This window comes from Pristiophorus japonicus, unplaced genomic scaffold (genome assembly GCF_044704955.1).
Source record: "Pristiophorus japonicus isolate sPriJap1 unplaced genomic scaffold, sPriJap1.hap1 HAP1_SCAFFOLD_58, whole genome shotgun sequence".
Classification (NCBI taxonomy): domain Eukaryota; kingdom Metazoa; phylum Chordata; class Chondrichthyes; family Pristiophoridae; genus Pristiophorus; species Pristiophorus japonicus.
In genome coordinates this window covers 711,189-726,579 of record NW_027254488.1, presented here as the reverse complement: position 1 = coordinate 726,579, position 15,391 = coordinate 711,189, and positions in this window count along the sequence as shown.

Genomic DNA, 15,391 nt, shown 5'->3' with positions numbered 1-15,391 from the left:
CTTCTGGATTAATAGAAGAACTTCCGTCAACATACATAATACAGTCTGAATCTTCAATTGGTATATCAACAAAATCTTCCCTGACTGATATGGCCTCTTAATTTAAAGATAAACAGTCATGACTGGGTTCTTCCTCATCTTTGGGGTGGCTCAGTAAGAAAACAGGCCGGATTAATTGCAGTACAGTGCTGATAGTTCAGTTTAGGATTGCCTGTGATTTCAGTGGGTACTGTCGGATAGAGGGCCAGTCTACATTGCCCTGCACTGGGATCTCAATCGGATCAATGGGAGTATAACCAACTTGGGAGGGTTCCTCTGCCCACACATGAGGATCCACATAGTCAGGTATGCCAGAGCCAGTGTGATGCTGCTGAGTCGTTAAGACCTTCTCGGGGTCCCCGTGGAATTGGACTGTTCGGCCATGTTTTACAATTTGAACATCCCGGCTGGTAGGGTCAGCCTCGTCTATAGCCTGGCGCACCATAACTTCCAAATCTTTAGCGTGGTGGGGAGGTAATACTTCGAGTAATATGTGGTGCCACCGTTGGGGGCTGTCCATTTCCACAAAATCTGCCTTCCCTTCCGATCCAGTCACTCTAGCCCTTAATAGAATTTCCTTCACTTCCCCTTCATGATCCTGATAAAAGTTCTGCAGGTCCTGATTCTTTCCACGGGGATCGTGTGCTAGGGTCACGTGATAGGGTGCCTGTGGCAGGTCCAGAGACCACCACTGAGTGGTTCTAGAGGTATAATACTGCGCTTAAGGGTTTTCTGTTTTACAATAATCCCATCATCTCCACACTCCAAATGCAACTGGAATTTGCAGAGCAGGTCTCTAGCCACCAAGTTACAGTCCAGATTGGTTGTGATAACAAATCGATGTTCCACCGATTCTTCCTGGTAACCCTTTTTAACTGGTTCTGATACCCGGAATGAAGAGACTTGTCCCAGGAATCCTGAGAGTCCCTGTGTTTCAGCGAAGGCGGTGAGTTTAAGCTTTGATTGTCCAGAAGACATGAAGGCTCCCGTATCTGTCAAAAGGGTTGGCACTCATTCCGAATTTTTAAGAATATCATCGGTTCGTCATCTGGTGAGGTTCCCTGCACAATCAAGCTGCGTAGTCAATACGAATCGGGGGACGGTTGGCCAAAGGGGTTGTTCTGGGAGAAGTTAGTGTAAAATCTCCATCCTCTCCCTCCTTGCCTCCCTCCTCTTCCTCCTCTTCCTTTTTCGTGCTGACGGGAGGGACAATTCCTATTCCAATGTCCTTCTTGCCCACAAATAAAGCATCCATCTCGACTTTCCGAGCCCCGACCTCTTCCCATACCATGCCGAGGACAGTAGGGCGGTCCGTAATTAGCAGGGCCCGGGCCATTTATGTGTTTGATATAACCTTATCCCTGTTTATCCATTCAACCCTGCACACAATACTGCGGTTCCATCTGGTATCCCCTTGGTTCAGGTTTTGGTCCTTCCACCCGAGGCAGCTCTTCCTTTCTAGTCACGTATTCAGTCTTGACCCGGGTTGGGACGCACCTCCCCACTCTCCTTTCTTTTCCTGCCAGTAATATTTAACCGCATTTTCCAACTGGGCTTTACTGTTATCTGCCCAATTATTTGTCCGGATAGCGTGAGCAACCGAATAGGGCAGGCACTGAAGTAGGATAGCGCAGAATTGAGGAGAACACTCTCCTGCCCTGAAGGCATTATCTCCTGATTGACTTCCGTATATTTTAATAAATCTTTCCATGAATTCATCGGCAGTTTCTTCTCGTTTGGGTTTAGTTTCTAATACTGCGGCCATACTGCTGGGCTTCTGAAGGGTCGTGGTGAGAGCATTAAAGATAGCGTTTAAGCGATCCTGGACATCGTTAGGGTGAGCAACCACCAATGCATAATGAGTAGCACATCCTAGGTGAGTTAGAAATCGGGCATGCTCAGTTTGGCTCAAGGTTTGCTTTACCAGGGCCCACAGGTCCCTTGATTCTGCATTATATCCAGGCATGTCGAGGTCACTCCGTGAAATCGGAGGTCAGGGTTCAGCTGGGTTTGTGGATCCCTTTCAGCTGATTTATCTTAGCATTTTAACTCTTGAATTTGTTTTGTTTGGGTATCTATTTCTTTATTGTAGCAGGCAAGTATTATTACATAAGCTAGTTCTGTTTTTATTTTTATTCTGACTATCGCACCATTCCTCTGTTCGGTGAGACTTTTTTCTATTAAGAAATCCAAATTGATAACGTGCATTATGAAACGGCTGTCAATGGAAAGGGTTAACTCCTTTACAGGTTTGTAAGAAGACCTGATGTCATTACGTGAAATCACGTAACCATCTGAAAAAAAATATATTTTCATCAAGAAAGGCAGCATTTGATTAATCTCCAATATTTTTTTAACTTCTTATTCAAGTACTTGCCAAAGATATTTTTTTAATTGATTTAAAACGAGACTGCACATTTGTTTACTGAAATGCAATTTCGTCATCAGCCTCGGTCAATGAAAAGCCAACCATTTTAACGAAGTAGTCTATCGATACATTTCTCAGAGGTCCCAGTGGAACTCTGAGTACGTTTCTCGTGCGTGCACTCTTTCTTTAAGACGTCTACGGTTTTTAATATGTCCTCCGTCTGTCAATGAAAGCCCTAATTTAATGGAGTTTTTCTGCCAACTCGACAGAAGTGATTTTTTTAGACTGCAGTGGAATTTTTCTCATAATTTAAAATCTCACAACATTTTTTATTTCATTCAGCACCTATTTAGTACGTTACTTCTTTTTTTTGTCTTTTCCATAAATAGAGGGAAGTCTGGCACGTAGGCTGTGGCCTGCTTTTCGTTATCTCAATTGTTCCAGCCTCAAGGTCGTATTATATAATATAATATATTTTTTGAATCCTTTTGAATCCATCTCAGTTGTTTTGCTGTGCCTTCTCTGAATGTTTTCTTTCGACAAGTAAGTGAGCATGTAAAATTATTTTTTTAACCACCGGGACCATGTATTTTTTTCTTTTTCTTTACTCAACAAACCTATCCTTTGTGCATTTCCTGGCTCCGTAACTTATCAACCGAATATACGTAATTCAATAAGGTTCACACTCTTAAACATCCCACATACAGGACAACACTACGAAGGGTTAAAAAAAACTTTAATTCTGTTTGAAAAAGTAGGTGGAGCTAAAAGAAACCACAACTCCCCGGCTTTTTTTTACATTAAAAATCACACAAGCATTTCTCATTTAAAACAGACGTTCACAAGAGTCTCTTTTCTTTCCTATTAATTTTTGGATCCATGATTGATCATCTATCCCTATCTAGCTCTAACTATCCCTACTTTCCTTGTCGCCGCACGGATCTACTTGGGCCTCGAACGCACACAGACACTGGGCCTCGAACCCAGACAGGCTCTGGGCCTCGAACCCAGGCAGATTTACCTATTCTAACCTATCTTTCCAAGTCGCCGCTTGGTTTGCTTCACCACGCAATTTCCCTATCTCTATCCCTATTCTCAGTGTGAAAGGTATTCACCAGGTTGTCCTGGATCTCGTTCAGACATTACCTGAGAACCAGCGAGTGGCTAAACTTTCCTCAGACTTTTGAAGCCGGGGGAAACTGGAGCAGTATTGAAATCGTACTCACTCCAGTGGCAACTTTCCCCTCGTCTCGTCCAAGGCTCGTCTGGCTCTTAATTCGCAAGTTTTCGGCAGTCGTTCGTTGAGATCCCACTTCTGACACCAAATGTAAATGTGGATTCTTTTACCTCAATCTGGTTCAGCAAAATTACTGAAATGAATACCGTTTGTGCTTCAAACAAAGCAAGCTTTTATTTAAAAAGCAAATCCCGATCGGGGACCTTATCAGACAGAAGGAATGCAACTCTGATAGATCACACCCACTTCCTACAGACAAAGTGACGTTACATTGTAAAGGGACGACGGTTATACATTTTCGGCAAAAGATTACAAGATCGGGCTAGAGTGACATCCTCGTTCAGCCTATCCCTTTTGATCCCTCTTTCCCTTTGTCCACTCATAAGCCGACCTAAGTATGGTCTGAATTTAAGCAAAGACCTTCTGTTAATGTTTCAGGTTAATAACATGATTTAATAAGACCTTTAGGTTTTTCTGCAAGCTGTGGGTTTTCTTTCAATATGTGTTAGTGTTGTAACATTTCGCAGTCTCGAGTCTGAGATGTCATGGCTAGTCCTCCATTAATTCTTTGTTAGCTTATCCTGTCCATATATAATTCCCACGTTCTCAACTTCTCGACTTTATACATTTTTAAACATTCACATTAGCAGTAACAAGTTTGGATATTTCACCATTAACTACATCGAACTGCTTATTATGCTTTCATCCTGCCGTGCTAATGTGTCTCTTTATTTTTCTTCCTCAAAGTTAACGCAGTGACGATAGTGATCTTGTCTCGGGGAAAGTGCGGTCTATCCAAATGTGTCACTCGATATTTGGTGGCCATGGCAGCGACGGATCTCCTGGTCATTATCACTGACCTGATACTCAGGCAGATTCCAATTATTCATCGTATGTACATTGTGCTGACCATCCCCGTGTGTAATATGCACGCCGTCCTGCTTTATGCAGCCACAGATTGTTCTGTCTGGTTTACCGTCACTTTCTCCTTTGATCGATTTGTGGCCATTTGCATCCAGACGCTGAAAACCAAATATTTCACCGAGAGAATGGCAACTGTGGTTCTGGGAACAGTGACTGTGCTGAGCGGTTTAAAGAACATCCCTTGGTATTTTATGTTTACATCTCAGTACACGCTTTTCGAAAGCACTTGGTTTTGTTATGTGACTATCCATGTTGCACTTTCACCGGTGTGGGGTATAATCGAGTTCCTTCAATATATTATAACCCCAGGGATCCCATTTATTCTCATTCTGTTGATCAATGCTGTCACCGTCAGATACATTTTAGTGGCCAGCAGAGCCCGCCAAAGACTCCGAGGTCCCAGAAGTGCAGAGAGTCCTCGAGACCCAGAGATGAACGGCCGAAGAAAATCCATCATTTTGCTTTTGATGATCTCATCGAATTTCATGCTGTTATGGGCGGTGTTCATTCTGTGCTCCATACTGCATCGGGCCTGCACTTTCAATTGTATACCTGTACGCATTCCTTTCTATGTTTGGGAAGTGGGATTGATGCTCCAGCTCCTGAGATGCTGCACGAATACTTGTATTTATGCTGTGACCCAGACTAAGTTCAGAGATCAGCTGAAGAATGCGGTGAAATATGCCTTCGCTCTAATTGTTAAATGTATTAAATGATGAGAAAAACTGAATAATTTCAAGCAGTAAAACTCAATTTTGTCGCATGACGCGCTCTTCACATTCTTCCAATGGTCTGTGATACGAACAATAGTGTCGCTTTTACTCTCTCTCTCTCTCTGTCTCTCTCATTCTCTCTACGTCAGTCTTTCTCGTTCACTCGCTCCTGCCCTTGCTCTCTCTCGGTCACTCACTCTCTGACTCCTTCCCGAATGAAATGCATTCTGTTCTTTTTTGCGCCAGTAATTAAACTAGCAATACTGCCTATTGAACATAAGAACATAAGAAGATAATAAATTGGAGAAGGAGTAAGTCATCTGGCACTTCGAGCCTGCTCCACCTTTCAATAACATCATGGCTGATCTGATCTTGGCCTCGACTCCACTTACTTGCTCTCTCCACATAACACTTTACTCCCTTATCCTTCAAAAATCTATTTATTTCCACCTTAAATGTATTTAATAACCCAGCCTCCAGAGCTCTCTGGGGCAAAGAGGGTCTGTGACTGGAAGATTCACGACCTCCTGACAGAAAAAAAATCTTAATATACATTTTAAATGGGCGACACCGCATCCTGAGACCATGCCCCCGAGTTGTTGATACTCCCATGAGAGGAAACATACTCTCAGCTTCTACCCTGTCGAGCCCCCTCAGAATCTTATACGTTTCAATAAGATTACCTCTCATTCTTCTAAACTCCAGAGAGTATATGCCCACCTGCTGAACCTCTCTTCATCTGACAACCCCTCAAATTTTATACACCATCACCTTGCAATAAAGTCCATCATTTCATTTGCTTTTCTAATTACTTGCAAGGACTCACAGATTTCTCAGTATCAGAGCAGTCTGTAATCTATTCTCCATTTAAATCACAATTTGCTTTTGTAATTTTTCATACCAATTGGAGAACGTCACATTTTCCCACAGTATACCCCATCTGCCAAGTATTTTCCCACTCACATTTCTATATTCCATTGCAGATTATTTGCGTCCTCCTTGCAACTTCCTTTCCCACCTATCTTTGTATCACCAGAAAATTTGCAACATTAATCGCGATCCCTTCATCCAAGTCAATAATATCGATTGGATATAGTTCTTGAACCCAGGGCCGGTCCGTGCTGCACCCCACTAGTCACTGTTTGCCAACCTGAAAATTACACATTTACGTAAATATCTGTCTTCTTTTAATTAGCCAATCTGCTATCCAAGCTAATAGATTACCCGCAACCCCACGAATTCAAATCTTGGCACCTTATTGAATGCCTTCTTGAAATCTGAATACAGGTAATCTATAGCTCTCCTTGATCCACCCTGCTCGTCACATCCTCAAAGAACTCCAGCAACTTTGTCAAACATGGTTTTCCTTTCATAAAACCAAGCTGACTCTGCTTGACTGCATTATGATTTTCTAAATGACCTGCTACGACTCCTTAATAAATGACTTCAGCATTTTCCCAACAACAGATCTTTGTTTAACTGGTCTATAATTTTCTTGCTTTCTCTATCCCTCTTTTCTTAAATAGAGGCGTTACATTTGCAGTTTTCCAATTTGCCTTGACCTCTCTAGAATCCAGAGAATTTTGGTATATTACAATCAATGCATCAGCTATTACTCTCGCCACTTATTTTAAGATCCAACGATGCAGGCCAGTGAACTTATCTCCATTTAGTCCCATTCGTTTAGCGAGTACATTTTCTCTATTCATCGAGATTTTTTAATTCCCTTCCCACAATATCTCGTTGATTATTAATTTTTGGGATGTGCTTAATGTCTTATAACATGAAGACTGATACAAAATAATTGCTCATATTCTCTGCCATTTCCCTATTTCACATTATTAATTCCCCAGACTCATTCTCTGCATGACCAACGTGTACTTTCGCTATTCTCTTCCTCTTTATATACCGTAGAAACTGTTGCTCTGGCAGGTTTTAACATATTAATGTTTGAAATGACGAGTGGAATTCGGAATGGTAAATCTAATCTCTCAAGCTGAAGGATTTGAGATTTAAGGTTGTGATGGGAGCTCAGACCATGTGCTGTTTCCATTTATCATTCCACGACAGAATGTTTAACAGAACGATTGGTTAAGATGTGGAATTCACTGCCAGATAGGGTGGTGGATACAGATTCAATAGTAGCCTTAAAAAGGGAATTGCATAATTACTCGAAGTAGATAAATTTGCAGGTTTATGTGGAAAGCTCTGGGGAGTGTGACAAACTGATTTGCTCTCTGAACTATCCAGCACAAACGTCTGTGCTGTCCTATTCCACGATTTATTATAGTCCGTATATTATCCGACACACGGTCACACACGGGCTCTCCAGTAGCATAATCGAGTGAATGATAACCTTTTATAAAGCATTATTACAAATTAAAATGTACTTACAGTTCGAAGCAGATCAAACAGGTACATGCCACGTGTCAGATCCACACGATCCATCCTACTCCCACCCTTCATCATCTAAACCCATCGACAAGTCTTTCCACTTTTTTCGTCACATTCTAATCTTCCACATAAAAGCTATTTGAATCAAGCACGACGTGTGGGATCCTAATCCACTTTTTAACTCTTCACTTGCTACATAAGAATCATCACACATCGAAGGGGAAATGGCACAACTCAGAATGGAAACTAGATCTCTGGTTTGGTCAAACAAATAATCCCCAATCTCAACTGGGCATGGACGAATATCATTTGGACATGCTATTTGTAGGATATAAAATAGTTTGCTGCGGGATGGGAACCTGACCGGAGATTCTTAAGGAGAGTAGCAACGTTAGAAATGGAAGGAAATAAATTAGCAAGTGAGTTTGCACAGCAGAGTAAACAAAGGCTGGAGAATAGATAACAAATATTTGGAAGTGTTTAACAATATATACTTCAATGCATGGAGTCTGGTGAATAATGCAAATGAGCACAGGGCAGTGATAGACAGGTGGAAATATAATTGTATGTTATAATATCATTGTTATTACTGAATCCTGGCTGAAAGAAAGCAAGGAATGACAGGGCGACGTTAATGGTAACAAGGTTTACAGATTAGATAGAGAGGTGGCTAAAAAAGAAGGGGTCATAATCCTGGTTAATTATGAATTCCAGATTTGAGGAGGGCATATATGTTAGAAGGATCATTAAATAAGGTTGCATATAGTGAGCTGAAGAATAAATAATGGACAATCACATTGCTGGCAGTGTACAGTAGACCCCCAACTATTCACAGGAAGATGAGGGGGAAATACTTAGGCAATTTTGAGAAGTTAAAAACAATAGGTGAGTAATAGCAAGGTTTTTTTTAGGTATGCTAATATTAACTTGGACAGAATAAGAGTAAAAGGTATAGAGGGTGTCTAATTCTTAAAGTGGACTCAGGAAAACTTTTTAAACAGTTAGTATCAAACTCGATAAACTAACCTGCAGTGGTAAAACTCGGTTTAGGGAACGAAACTGGGCTGGTAGAAGGGCTATCAGTGGGAGAGCATTGTGTTGTAGTGATCATAATTCAGTTAGATTTAGAATAGTTAACGGACAGAAAAAAGTTAGACCAGGAGTAAAAGTTCTCAACTGTGGAAAGGCCAATTTTACTGAGCTGAGACATGATTTAGCAAAAGTCTACTGGAAACAGCTGCTTGAATGTAAATTAGTGTCAGAGTGTTGTAAATAAAATGAAGCTCAGTATCTTAATCAAAATGTCAGATCAGCAGCTTAAACAAAATGGTGGCCAATATCTTAAACACAATGAGGTTCAGTGTCTTCAACAAAATGACGGATCAGTATCTTAAGCACAATGAGACTTAATGTATTAAATAAAATTATGGATCTGTATTTTAAACAAAATGAGTCTCAATCTCTTAAACAAAAAAAGTCTCAATATCTTAAACAAAATGAGTTTCAGTGTCTTAAAAAAATGGTGGCCTGCATTTAAAAAAGCATGGAATGTTGGTCTTTACTGCAAGGGAGGTGGATTATAAAAGTAGGAAAGTCCTGCTACAACTGAACAGGGCGTTGGTGAGTCTAAACCTGGAGTACTGCGTATAGTTTTGGTCTCCTTATATAAGGAGAGATATATTTGAATTGGACGCAGTTCAGAGGAAGTTAACGAGGATGATTCCTGAGATGAAGGTGTTGTCTTATGAAGATATATTGATCAGAATGGGCCTATACTCATTGAAGTATGAAAGAATGAGAGGTGGTGTTGTGGAAACGTATAAGATTCTGAGGCGTTTTGACAGGGTAGAATCAGAGCGAATATCTTCCCTCGTGATAGACGAATGAATAAGATCAGAACATCTGGAGTCAGGGGACAAGTAGCAGAATGGAATACTAGCTGGCTTCAAGCATCAGAAATTGAATCTTGGCTTATGGAAAAATGGATAAATAATGAAATGCGGATCATGTCTCGTTTCTACTGTTGGAAAGCTTTTCTTTTGATCCATCCAGTGTCAATGTTAATTCTTAAAAAAAACATGTGTGACAGCGTCTTTCAGTGTGGCTGTGGCTCCTCCTTCTTTGTCAAGTGACACTGGTTAGATTAAGTCATTGGTCTGAATTAAATGGAGGTTAATTAATCTGTAAAAACTAAAATTTTATTATGGCCGCGCTGAAAGTCTGGTTGGGTGAAACTTTGTGAACGAATTTAGCTCTGGACATGAGGCAATCACATCAACAATTGGGATTTTAAAGATTTCTGGCCAATTTCAATAGGAGACGACGGGGGAGCGGGGAGAGGAATGATGGTATTGTGTGTTGAGTTGCCTTAATTAATATTTGTAGTAATGATACTCATGATGTCTAATGTTTTACTTGCTGAATTGAATTGGTCAGGTTCTTTGCAAAGTTAAAAGCATAGAGTATAGAGACTTCGTACAAGTAAAAGTTTTTTGTAAACTTAAAATGCTGCGAGACGTGTGGCTGAAGCTCACTCTGATTGATGATGTCTGCACTTGGCAGCATTTGAAATGCAAAAAAAAGGAAGTTAACATTTTCACAAGCAGCTGTGAACTCTGTTTTAATTCAGTACGCAACACCTTTTGAATTGCTGAATGAAATTTTAGAGATATTGGACGTTATTAAATGAAAGTATCTTAATTTTAAGTAAATATTTTCCCGACGAGGCAGAAGGATTTTTATGATTTGACAAATTAACCACTTGGGCTCGTAAGCAGTGTCACAATTGATTCACTGCTTCTTTTATTTGAATAGGTGACCATCGGGAAGAAGGGGTGGAACTTCTGATGTTCACCTATTATTCCTGTGTGGAAAGCTGACAACCAATTTGGAAGCTATACGAAAAGATGGTGACGATTATTACTTACATAACAGAAAAGCGCATTCTCAAAGCTAACCAACTAGGATGCTATCAGGAAATCAGACGAAATAGCATGGATGGGGCAGAGACACAGGGGTCCCATGGGGTTTGTACCAATCAGTAATGGTTGCCGCCACGATCCTGGTAGTTATTGTAATTGTGCTTTCCCCAGTTTGTAAAACGGAACAATTGAAGCATTTAGTGATAAAAGCTGTCCATAAGGAGAAAAAAGCAAGGCAGTCTGTAGAATGACCGTAGGGCTCAAGTGATGTAGAGGTCAGGGAAGGCATGCAGTTCAAAGGGGTTAGTGAATTGTGACTGAGGGAGTTCGGGAGAGCACAACACAGTAACTGATTACACTGGCCCCGAGTAAACCTCAGGAGTGGGAGGTGGGAGGCCAGGTAATAAGGACATAAAAACATAAGAAATAGAAGCAGGTGTAGGCCATACGGCTCCTCGAGCCTGCTTCGCCATTTTATACGATCGTGGCTGATCCAATCGTGGACTCAGGTCCACTTCTCTGGCCGCTCCCCATAACCCCTTATTGCCTTATCGGTTAAGAAAATGTCTATCTCTGTCTAAAATTAATTCAATATATCAGGTTCGACAGCTCTCTGAGTCAGCGAATTATGCAGATTTGCAACCCTCTGAGAAAATAAATTTCTCTTCATCTCAGTTTAAAATGGTCAACCCCTTATTATAACTTTATGCCCCCTAGTTCTAGTCTCCCCCAACAGTGGAAACACTCTCTCTGCATACACCTTGTCAAGCACGCTCATAATTTTATACGTGTCGATAAGATCACCTCTCAATCTTCTGAAACCTAATGAGTAGAGGCCCAATCTACTCAACCTTTCCTCATAGGATTCCGCTCATCTTCGGAATCAACCTAGTGTACCTTCGCTGAACTGCCTCCAAAGCAAGTATATCCTTTCGTAAATATGGAAACCAAAACTGCACGCAGTTTTACAGGTGTGGCCTCACCAATACCCTGTATAACTGCAGCAAGACTTCCCTGCTTTTATACCCCATCCCCTTTGCAATAAAGGACAAGATTCCATTGGCCTTCCTAATCACTTGCTTTACCTACATTCTAATATCTTGTGTTTCATGCACAAATTTCCCCAAGTCCCACTGTACTGCAGCACTTTGCAATCTTTCTTCATTTAAATAATAACTTGCTCTTTGATTTTTTTCTGCCAAAGTGCATGACTTCACACTTTCCAATATTATACTCCATCTGTCAAATGTTTGTCCACTCACATCGCCTGTTTATGTCCTTTAGCAGATTTTGTGTTTCCTCCTCACACATTGCTTTTTTTCCCATGGAGCAAAACTACGCAAGGTGGGAGTATTTGAAGCCCAGTACAAGAGACGGAATAATATCCTTGATGAAGCTAGTCGCACAGTATAAGCAGGCCGGTAACAAATGAGAATGAAACCCGATGAAGCTTTTTCAGCGAACCAGCATGTCACTGAGATTACACGAAGTGATTATGAACTTGGTGAACCGGATTCGTCGTTTCCAGTTGGATGAGGATGAATGGGTGCCCGATGTAATAGCCCCACCTAATCAGGTACAGTATGCTCCAAATGGAAGTGGTTAGGACACCGAGGCTGTCAGAATTTTCCCGGCTCCAGATTCAGAAACACGTCCTGTCCAAAAGCAAGACCCACAATACCAACAAATTACATATCATCGTAAATAAATATCGTGAATGGGAGAAGTGGGGGCGTCCGAGGGTATAGGACCAGGCTACATTTCCAATGGCGTGGTAACTGTACCAGTGTAGCCATCCATCATATCAAAGGAATGTGTAATGAGGCAAGATTAATAAATTACTTCTTGGTGTAAGATCCATGGAAATGAGTGACCATAACTTAGTTGAATTTACAATTCAGTTGGAGACTGCGAAATTTTGTTCTCAAAACAATGTCCTGAGCTTAAATAAAGGAGACTACAAAGTTATGAGGGCAGAGTTGGCTAAAGTGGACTTGGAAAATAGATTAAAGTATTGGACAGTTGATTAGCAGTGGCAGAAATTTAAGCAGATATTTCCTAACTCGCAACACACATATATCCCAATGAGAAACAAAGACTGCAAGAGAAGGGATAACCATCCGTGGCTAAATAAGGAAATAAAGGATGGTATCAAATTGAAAACAAGACCATTGGGAAGACAGCGGTAGGGACATTTTTAAAAGCCGGCAAAGAACGATTAAAAAAACGCGAAAGAGAGGGAAGATGGATTTGAATGCAAACTAACGTGAAACATAAAAAATACAGTAAATGATTCGACAGGTGCATAAAAAGGAAACGAGTGCCGAAAGTAAATGTTGATCCACTAGCCGATGAGACTGCAGAACGGGTATATAGCAGAGAAGTTGAACACATATTTTGCATCAATCTTAGTGTTAGGAGACTGTAAAAACATCCCAATAGTGGATAATCAAGGGGCTATGAGTAGGGAGGAACTTAATACAATCAGTATCACTAAAGAAGTAGCACCTGTCAAAATAATGGGATTTAAGGCGGATAATTACTCAGGACCTGATGGCTTACAACCTAGGGTCTGCAAAAAGTGGCTGTGGAGATAGTGGATGCAATGGATGTCATCTACCAATATTCCCTGAATTCTGGGGCGGTACCAGAAAATTAGAAAATTGCAAATATAACGCGCCTCTTAAAAAAAAATGAGGTAGACGAAAACGACGAAACAATAGACTAGTTAGCCTAACATCTGCATTTGGGAAAATGCTGCAGTCCATTATTAAGGATGCAGTAGCGGGACATTTGGAAAAGCATAATTCAATCAAGCAGATTCAGCATGGTTTTATGAAAGGGAAGGGAAATCAAATTTGACAAATTTTAGGACGGTCTTTGAGGATGTAATGAGCAGGGTGGGTAAGGAGGAACCAGTGGATGTGCTGTATTTAGATTTCCAGAAGGAATTCGATAAGCTGCCATATAAAAGGTTATGGCACAAAGTAGAAGTTCACGAGTTGGGGGTAATATATCAGCAAGGATAGAGAATTTGCTAACTAACAGAAAACAGAGAGTAGGGATAATTAGGTAATTTTCAGGTTGGCAAACAGTAACGAGTGGATTGCTGTAGGGGTCGATACTGGGACTCAGCTCTTTACAATCTATATTAATGAATTAGATGAAGGAAGTGACTGTAATGTTGCCGTTTGCTCATGATACAAAGATGGGTGGGACTGCAAATTGTGAGGAGGACACAACACATCTTCAAAAGGTATGTAAACAGGCTAAGTGTGGGCAAAAATTTGGCAGACGGAATATAAGGTGGGAAAATGTGAGGTTATCCACTTTGGCAGAAAATATAGAAAACCAAATTATAGCTAAAATAGAGAAATATTGCAAAATCCTGCAGTAGAAAGGGACCTGAGGCTCCTTATGCATGAAACACAAAAGGAGGGTATGTAAGTACAGCAATTAATCTGGAAGGCAGATGGAATGTTGCACTTTATTTCAAGGTCGGGTAGAGTATGAAAGCAGAAACGTCCTGTTTCAACCTTACAATCTATTGGTGAGACCACACCTGGAGTACTGCGTACAGTTTTGGTCTCCATATTTAAGGAATGAAACAATGCATTGGAGATGGTTCAGAAAAAGGTCACTAGGTTTGCTCTGGAGATGAGGGAGTTGACTTATGAGGGAAGGTTGAGTAGGTTGGGCTTATACTCATTGGACTTAATTAGAATGAGAGGTGGTCTTATCGAAACATATAAGATAATGAAAGGAACGAGACAAGATGGATGCCGAGAGGATATTTCGACTCATAGGGAAAACTAAAACAAGGGGGCATAGACTCAGAATAAGGAGCCGCTTATTTAAAACTGAGACGAGGAGGAATTTCTTCTCTCAGATGCTTGTAAATCTATGGAATTCTGTGCCCCCGAGATCTGTGGAGGGTGGATCATTGAATAAATTCAAGTCGGAGATAGACAGATTTTTGAGCAATGAGAGAATAAAGGAGTATGTGTAGCTGGCAGTGAAGTGGAGCTGATCCCATGACCGGATCCGCCACGATCTCATTAAATGGAGAAGCATACTCGAGAGAATAGGTGACCGACACTTGCCCCTATTTCTAGTGTTCCTTTGTTCCTACTCCTCTCACCATTACCTCTGCTGTCCCCGAAGCAGCTAGCCTCGCCCCCAACCCCCTATTTATCAATTAATTGCTGCCCTTCGTGACATCATCTGCAAACACAATGGTAGATTCCATCTGTAAGCTTGTGTCACTAAACAAGCTTGTTGTCCTGATGAAACAGGAGAATTGGCTCTAGCATGTGAAAATTAGTTGTGCAATGATCTTGGAATGATCTGCAGAAACAGGAGATTAACGTACAAAATAAGGGAATTATCTCCAGAAGAAGTGTATTTACGAAATGCAGAAATAGGGGAGTTAGCTCCAGAAACAGTGGAATTCGGAACTGCAGAAACAATGGAATTACGAACTGCAGAAGCAGGTGAATTAGCGGTAGAAATAGAGGTATTTGAAGCTGCAGAAACGGTGGAATTACGAGCTCGAGGACGAGGAAAAATGGGTCCCGAACAATCCATCTCGCTCCAGAATTTGGAAATCGAGATATCCAGAAAAGGTGGAATTATCCCCAAATAAAGGGCAACTAGGAGCTCCAAAAACAGGGGAATTGGGAGCTCAAGGAACAGGAGAATTAGGAGCTACATGAAAAAAGTGGAATTAGCTCCAAAAACAGGTTGCTTATCTGCATAAAAAGTGGATTTCTCCATAAACAATGTAAGCTCCATA